Source organism: Macrobrachium rosenbergii, chromosome 12 (assembly GCF_040412425.1).
Source record: "Macrobrachium rosenbergii isolate ZJJX-2024 chromosome 12, ASM4041242v1, whole genome shotgun sequence".
NCBI lineage: Eukaryota > Metazoa > Arthropoda > Malacostraca > Decapoda > Palaemonidae > Macrobrachium > Macrobrachium rosenbergii.
The window spans coordinates 71,411,263-71,420,962 of record NC_089752.1 but is presented as its reverse complement, the minus strand read 5'-3'; positions in this window follow the sequence as shown (position 1 = coordinate 71,420,962).

The following is a 9,700-nucleotide window of genomic DNA, read 5'->3' as shown; positions in this document are numbered from 1 at the left end:
CTTCACCAACTTTACCAGAAGTCGTAAAAGTGGAGAAAAAACCAGTTTCCAAGGTCAAAACAAGAGCAGGAAGGCATTTGAAGCTGGCTGGAAGGAGCAACCTGTCAGGAAAAAACAATTTTCAGAAAAAAAAAAGTGAACACCAACAGAACTAACTGGCCTTACCTTAGGGACCGGGAGGGTAGAGATCAGTTGCTGCCTTTAAAAATGCATGGAACCTGGTGTTGTGGTCGAGGAAATGAATCTTAAAATAGGCTTCAGCCAGGTACCCTACAAAATTGTACTTCCCCCTGACAAAGCTTGATTAACCGTACGTAGTTACCTAAGCAGTAGGCAGAAAAGTTGCGGTAACTGATGGTAACTGATGTAGCAGTTAGCACAAGACACTGGGAGGGTGTGTCGAGTTATGGGCTCAGACGAACGTGACGTTGATGGAAGGGATTCAGCCACTGTACTGAACAAGAAACGCAAAATCTGTATGTTTCAAGGCGTAGGAATGGGTAGCAGATAGGGGCTGTGATGGGTCAAGAGGGGTGGGAAGTGAGGGGTTTTGGCGCAATTAGGTGTTGGGGGAAGGGTTTGCGTGAGGAACTTTGGGGGAAGGGGGAAACTTATGCGACGGTAACAGAAATGGTTTTGCTGAAAAAGCTTCGCGCTGGTTATGACAGTAAAGCAAAGAAACCATGAATGACTGAGAAAAATGCAGCTGGACAAAATGCATCTTTTGGGGTACAGATACGCTTTTGCCGTGTTTAGCACTGGGCTGGCGGGTTAAATGCATTTCGCCGTGTTTAGTAATGGGTTCGGGGAAATGGAATTCCACTGGTTATGATAAGGAAACAGAGAAACGATGCTGCCGTGCAAAAAATGAGTGTAGGGAAAGTTTTTTGTTTTTGGGGTACAGATACACTTTCGCCCAGTTTAGTACTGGGCTGGTGGGGTAAATGCATTTTGTCATGTTTAGTACTAGGTTGGCGGGTTAAATGCATTTCACAGTGTTTAGTAATGGGTTCAGGGAAATGGAATCACGCTGGTTATGATAAGGAAGCAGAGAAACGATGCTGTCAGGTGAAAAATGTGTGTAGGGAAAGTTTTTTTTGGGGTACAGGTGCACTTTCGCCGAGTTTAGTACTGGGCTGGCTGGGTAAATGCATTTCACCATGTTTAGCAGTAGGCTTGGGGCGATATAATCTACCTGCGCCGCGTTCAGTACTGGTCCGGGGGTGTACCTGTGTTGCAACCAAGAACGTTGAAACATACAAGAATAAACTAAAAAGCGTATGTGTTTTTTTCTTTGCTGTGTTAACTTATAGTTTGGGAGGATTGCATGCAGGGTGTGTTAGATTCATGCGTAGGGATAACAGATTAACAAGTTATTGCACTTGCTGGACAAAATATGAACCATTCAAAACAGACGTACCCATGCCCTGTCATGTGCAGGACGTGTTTGTGAACCCTGGAAAAAGGACAGCCCCCCAAGGAGGTGGGCGCGTTAGCAACTTTGAGTGGCAGTGTTTAGGGGGTTTTCCTCAGTGGGGGGATAACAGCGCAACGTGATTGGTTAGATAAGTGTTTAGGGGGGCTTAGGTCCCCAAACTCCAAGTTTCCTCAGTACAGGAGTGAGGGATGAACCAATGGCTCCCCAATAAATGTTTGGGAGGACAGTAGTAATGGGAGGGGTTGCCTTTGTGTCGGCTCATTTAATGTTCTTGTTTGTTCTCTGTTTATTTAGCGGTTTCTCAGGTCTGGGGTGCCATGAAAAGTAAATTTTGGCCCGTTTCTCATGCCTCATCGTCTACCCGACCCACAACCCTGCTTTCCCTAGGGGTCCCCTAAATTGTAGGGGTAGAAATGTGCGGGTGAGCCATATAACACTCTCCCAGGGGTATACCCCACCCAGAACCCTGCATTCCCACTGGGTCCCCTAGCTTGTTGGTTGAGAGGGAGCAGATCACCTGTCCCCTGGTAATACCCCACCCATAATCCCGCTTTCCCATCGGGTCCCCTACCTTGCTGGATAAACTTCAGGGGTTAATTACAGGTTAATTACACTCAAGCGCCAAAAATTAAAGGTAAATTCATAATTAGCAACCAAAAAACTGTAGAAATGGTCAAGTTATAGTGCTGTCGGTGCCACGGAGCTACTATATAGTTCTACCGTTGGTAATTAATGTAAATGTGAATAGCTCTGGTATATTTTTGTCTTGCCATAGTTTATTTTGTGTAATAAATCTTGAAAATGCCCTCATGTTTAGTATAGCCGCCACCTGTTTGTGCTGGTTCAGTGTCGGTGTCTTTGTTAGACTTCGTATCAGGCCCAGAACATTGGGCAAGAGCCAGATTCGCAGAGTTGCTGTCGAGAAAATTCTTGACTAAGGTCTACAGAACTTTGGACTTGTTAACAATTATCAGGATGAGGTGTATTTTGATTGGCTCTTACTTTTTCCGGATTAGGTCAGACACCTTAATTGCTTGTCAAACGTGTGATCCAGATAAGTGATACTGACTATTTAAAACCCAATTGCTGCAAAGCAGATAAAACTCTCTGTAGGCCACCACTGTATTCTACAACTGAGGGAATAAGAGTGGGGATATCATCCCCATAAATTACTACTTTGTTAATGTCACGCAACACCTTACACACGAACAACTGGGAGGTGCCAGTCACCAGGCCACCATCCCAGGACCCCTGGGCTGCTCCCTTAAAGAGCAGGAGGGGGGTGAGGGAGCATCTGCATGTTCTCTGCTCACCTTTCCTCACTGGCTTGCCTACCCCAGTACCCGGTCTACTGAGATCGGTACTGGCACAGGCTGGTACTGGCAAGGGGTCAGTACCCTTGCTGGGCCGCCACCGGGCGAGGGGCTGGCACAGGGGCAGGGCTGGTACCTGTACACTAAGGGCCCCGAGAACCTCGGCTTGTAGTTGCAGCCATGCGGTTAACAATGGGAGCAGCAGTACCATGGTACAACCAGTGAGAGACCAGGGATGGTGCCAGGTAGCAGTTGCACCCATGGACAAGGCAATGGGAGCATGAGGCAACCAACCTCTTCCTCTGCTTGTCAGCTTTGGAAAAAGACGGGAAAGAGGTGGCAGCACTTGACAATGAAGACGAAAACGAAGATAATAAAGACGACTTCCTTTTCTTCTTGAATTCTCCGAATGTGCCTTTGGCAACAGTGTGTAGAGGAGTACCTGGGAACTCAATACCGATACTGCATGAGGGGTTACCAAGGGAGTAGGTACAGTCCTACAGCTAGCAGACAAAGTGACGGGTAAGTCTTCCCAGGCACAGTCGGAACAGATACCAGCAAACCCTCAAGCCTAGGTATGATCATTAAGTTCAAAAGACACACACACACACACACACACACACACACACATATATATATATATATATATATATATATATATATGAGTATATATATATATATATATATATATATATATATATATATATATATATATATATATATATATATATATATATATATATATATATATATATATATATATATATATATATATATATATATATATAGTCTGCACTCCACTTTGGTTTCAGCCACTGTCATGAGAAGATTTCTCTGTGCTTCTCTGCCCTACTGCCATTTGCTTTCTTTGTTTTGTTTTTTGTTGATATATTTTTGTTTTTTTTGCTATAATTATATACAAACCCCTCAATCACTTTAGCACTTTTGAAGTGGAAACCACTGGGTAAGCGCTATCCAGGGAAGGAGAGACCGTATAATTGGTTTCTCTCTTTTTTGAAGTTGATCCTCATTTATTATTGTATATGTCACACTGTGACATGAGTGTAATGAACAATCTAACCCGACTTCTTTTTCAGGTATTGTGGAGGCCAAAAGCCTTAGAGAGTTATGTGCCTCTCTAGGTCTCTTGGGAGAGCCGAGTGTCTTTTGAAATTAATGATCATACTTAGGCTTGAGGGTTTGCTGGTATCTGCTCCGACCGCGCCTAAGAAGACTTACCCGTCACTTTGTCTGTTACAGAGGCCTATTGCGGAGATCATTAGAATGATACATCTTTTTAATGATCCCGAGGAAGAGACATTGTCTTTTCTTGTTCCATGCTTCCCTAGGCAAGAGAATTCCTTCCTGGTCCAGCGTTCATGCAAGGCACTTTCTCCAACTCTAGCCCACCAGAAGAAATATCATGTTCTCTCAGAGAGGTCATTGCCATCTTTTAGATTGACCCCGACCTGACTCGTCTGTATCCTGGTCTGTCCTTAGTACATCTCTGTGTGGAGGGAGTCTCCTTATCTCAGTCGGAGGCAATAGCACCAGAATTGACTTCCAGAACAGCATTCTAGTCAGTCTCATAGATCAATCTTTGGGTCTATCATTGGCCAAAACCTTTTTTTCTTCTGACTTCCATACACACAAGGAGAATGCAGCCCTCAGGAGACTGTTACTCTCCTCCTTTAGACAGCAACCCGTGGGGGGCGAGACATTGTGCTGCTCCAGACTGTTAGTCCTGAGTTGGCTTTGATGCTTTGTAATGGGCTGGTTCTGTATCCTTCCCCGCTCTTTGCTAGAGGGAGGGGAAGGCAGCAGTGAACAGGCTTCGGCTTGTTCACCAGGCAGTGGCTAAGACCTTTAAGTCTTTGCATGGCACTGCAGCTCGACCCTTGGGTCAGGTTTGCCCTTCCCCTTTGGTCATAGGAAGTTCCAGATCCCCTTGTTTCCCCATAGAGGTACCTGGACTTCTACCCCGGTAGAAGAAAGAGGATGCCACAGTTCTTCTTGATTGCTGCTGATGGGGGTGGGTTCCTGTTGAGTCATTGTGCAAGCTTGGCAGAGACATGGAGCAGAAGTATGGGTAGCCGATGCTGCCTTTAGAGTCTTCGTATTCCTCACCCTCTTTCTGGTTTGGTTCCAAAAGTTCGTTTCCGGCTCACAGAAGGACCTCATCCTGTGGGAAGAGGTGAATGCAATACTCCTGGAAGGCAATTTGGGAGTCATCTACTCCTCTTCCTACTGAACTGGTTTGTATATCAGAACCGGTCCTAGATGGAAAGGTCTGTTCTATTCTCGATTCCATCAGAGAGAGTGGCTTCTTGCTTTCGGGGAATTGAGGGATGTGTATGTTAAATACCTACCCATTGGTTCTTCTACAAGTATCTGCTCTTTATCCTCAAGGGGGGGTGACAGTGTTCTAGTTCGAGGTGCTTGTTTCAGACTCGTAACTGACCCCCCAAGGTTTCACTTGATTGGCTGGTCCTGGCGAGCTCATTGTTGCAATCGTTAGGACAGAGATCAGCTTCTTGAGTATTTGTCACAACTCAAGTATAGTGATAAACTTCGAGAAGTCAGATCTCATGTGCAAGCAGAGGGTAAAGTATTTGAACATGGTGATAGACACAGTAGCAGGGAGGGTCCTCTCTTTATTAGTAATTATATGCATAATAAAAAAAAAAATATATATATATACGTACATAAATATATACATACACATATATATATGTATATATATATATATATTTAATATATATATATATATATATATATATATATATATATATATATATATATATATATATATATAATATATATATATATATATATATATATATATATATATATATATATATATATATATATATATATATATATATATATATATATATATATATATTTATATATATATATATATATATATATATATATATATATATATATATATATATATATATATATATATATATATATATATATATATATATATACATACATAAATATATACATACACATATATATATGTATATATATATATATATATATATATATATATATATATATATATTTAATATATATATATATATATATATATATATATATATATATATATATATATATATATATATATATATATATATATATATATATATATATATATATATATATATATATATATATATATATGTATATATATATATATATATATATATATATTATATATATATATATATATATATATATATATATATATATATATGTATGTATATATATATATATATATATATATATATATATATATATATATATATGTATGTATGTATATATATATATATATATATATATATATATATATATATATATATATATATATATATATACATATATATATATATAATATATATATATATATATATATATATATATATATATATATATATATATATACATATATATATACATATATATATATATATATATATATATATATATATATATATATATATATATATATATATATATATATATATATATATATATATATATATATATATATGTTGCAATAAGGGGCACCTCTTTCCAAGCCAACTCTCCTTTCAAGAACATAATTTTCAAAAGACATTAAAGTAAAATCATTTCATATCTCTGTTGACATTAACAGTTGGTCATAGAGAATTTGCTTTTACAAAGCTCTTGTTATTCTTTCCTTTGGCGGTCTTTTCATTCCTTTGCTGGATCATGTGACTGCTTTGAAACTCCCTTCCAGGTCACTTCACTGCCCTTGGAGACAAGCCTCAATTGTATCATTCCCCCAGGCACTACTTAAGGGAGTTCCTGGGTCACACCAAAAGAGAAAGGTGGGAGACCACATGGCACAAGATCACCCATGTGGCCCTGCATTTTAGCATGTGGTCAACAAAGTGAAACACGAGGTCAAGGTGGTATGATAGAAAACAGATGACTCCTGCACGAATGGGAAATTAACTGGGCAAAGGGATAAGGGGACCAACACACTATGCCTCTCGTCAGAGACACACTGGACACCATCCTAACACCTACTACTCTTTGAGCTCCCAAACCATGTGGCTGACTTCCAGTCTAGTATTTTCAGTGCCAATTCCCTTAATAACAACCCCCTCCCCATCATCGGCGCATCTACGAGGACCCATCTCTCTGACACAAGGCACTATGCCAGGAATTCGAGTTTTGCCAGTCACGTAGTTCCTTTTTCTTTGCTCTTCTATTTTCCATGTCTCCAACACAATTCTGATACTGACCTGACTTTGTTATTGTAAGTGAATTCAACAGTGTTATAACTAAGGATCCGTGGGCACCATCAGTGCATCCTTGAACCCTTAATTGCAGTAATTTTGTCAGTTAATTGCATACATTCTCCATTGCATATGGAGTTTTCTTGCTGTGGATCCTTCTGCAATTTGATTCTCACTGCTATTTGATTCCCACTGTAATTTGATTCCCAGTGCCCTTGAAGTGAAATCCCCTGCATCCAATTATCATCTGTTCATCTTAATTTAGTGCTCCAATAGGATCCCATTTACCTGTCCTAATTATTCTCATCTTCTGATATTTGTTATTATAAATATATGTGATTCTAGTTATCCTAAGAGTTTATCTAAAATTCCCCTTTTTAGTAAAGCCCTTAGCTCATTTTCTTTTCTCCTATGTTCTACCATCCTAGGAATTCTAGTCAGATTGCATCATCCCTTGTGGTAAGTCAACCTTCACTGGTTTACAATATAAAAGTGGTGACCTCTGCTCAAGATTTGTAGCCTGCAACATCATTGCAAGCCCAGCAAATAGCTCTGCTAAGCTGGATACAAGACAAGAAACAAACCTTTTACAGTAGATCCCCTTAAATAAGCTCATATTATCAAACGAAGGTACTCAGCCTAAGTATTTTGTTACTTTTGTATTATTGTGATCATAAATCATACTGGAATTTTTTTTTATTTATTAAATTTTCTCTAAGAATTAAAATTCCCTCGTGCATGTTGAACAAGTAATCTCACAGAGAGAAAGATTGTTGCCATTTCAAAACGAGTTTAGCCGCTACCTCATGCTAGCAACTTCTGCATGACTTAAACTACTAGGTCTCAGGCAGTGAAGTGTTAACAGTGTTAAAAAAGGAAAAGTGCATTTATTTCCACCACCACGTGCTCTGGACGATTTGCTGTCTATTGTTTTATATAGGACACACACCATCTGACAACTCAAATCAGGTGCAATAGGCGATTCCGTTTTGCCCCGCACTCTCTTGCACACGCAGTAGCAAATGCGCTAAAATTTCTAATTAACCTAAGAAATTCCATGTCCACACTTTGAAAAAAAATACATTTACAAAGTTCATTCATACATGGCCATGTGAGCCACTTTGCAAGGCTGAGAAGTGTTTCATTTTGATTTCTTAAGTCCATGTGCATGAGCAATTCTTCACTCCCATACCTAAGTTAAAAAGTATATCTTAGTTTAACAAGACCACTGAGCTGATTAAGAGCTCTTATAGGGCTGGCCCGAAGGATTAGATTTATTTTACGTGGCTAAGAACTAACTGGTTACCTAGCAATGGGACCTACAGCTTATTGTGGAATCTGAACCACATTGTGACGAGAAATAAATTTCTATCACCAGAAATAAATTCCTCTAATTCTTCATTGGCTGGCCAGAGAGTCGAATGCTGGGCCAGCAGCGTGCTAGCCGAGAGCTCTACCCACCCATCCAATGAAGAACTAAAACCTGCCAAGAGGTGAGGGAATCTTTCCCAAAACTGTTTGCCCGTCTCATAAAACTTTGCACGAGACTTCGCTTGGACAACCACATGGCCAACGCATGTGCTTGGGTACCCATCACAACATACTCTGTGACCTCTTAGAGTAATGTAAATGTCATGAACCACTATGATCATGTGTTTTCATCAGGTCAGTCTTTTACTATAATGTAAAATTCTTCACACAAGTGATCACAGCAAAAGAACGTCTGTTGCATGATAGCTTTAAGGACCCTGCTTGCTTTATATTACTAGTGGAGAATTAAGCCTACTATTTCAAGCGCATCTCTTTGTGTTGTTTTTGCGTAAGCCTTTACCACTCTGCATCCATCCCATGTGTCTCTCACCAAGCTAAACTCCACTACAGCTTACGCTAACCATTTACCAAAATTCCATGTTACCACATATGGCTGAGTTACTTGAACCTACCCCATATTGAGGGCTCCCACAAAATCATAAAAATCCTGCGCTCGATTCTACAAAACGAGCCCACACCCCGAGAGAACCAAAACCAAAACCTACAAGCAAAGTCGTTCTTTTCAAACGAACCTATGCTCTTCGGAACAAACAAACCCCTTTTTTCGAGCAAACCTACATTCTTTGGAACAAGCAAACCCATTCTTTTCGAACAAACCTACATTCTTTTGAACAAACCTATGTTCTTCGGAACAACCAAGCCCATTCTTTCAAACAAACCTACGTTCTTCAGAACAAACAAATCCCTTCTTTCCAAACAAACCTACGTTCTTTAGAACAGACCAAGCCCGTTTTTTCGAACAACCACGTTCTTTCGAACAAACCTATGTTCTTCAGAACAAACAAACCTATTCTTTGCGAACAAAGCTACATTCTTTCGAACAAACCTACATTCTTCAGAACAACCAAGCCTTTTCTTTTGAACAAACCCATGTTCTTCGGAACAAACGAACCCATTCTTTTTGAACCAACCTATATTTTTTCGAACAAACCTACGTTCTCAGGAACAGACCAAACCCGTTCTTTTCGAACTACCACATTCTTTCGAACAGACCTACATTCTCTGGAACAACCCAAAATCTGTACTTTTCAAATGACCCTAAGTTCTTTGAACCAACCTAAACCTACGTTCTCCAGAACACCCAAAACGTTCTCTCACTCAAACCCTAACCTCATGCTCGA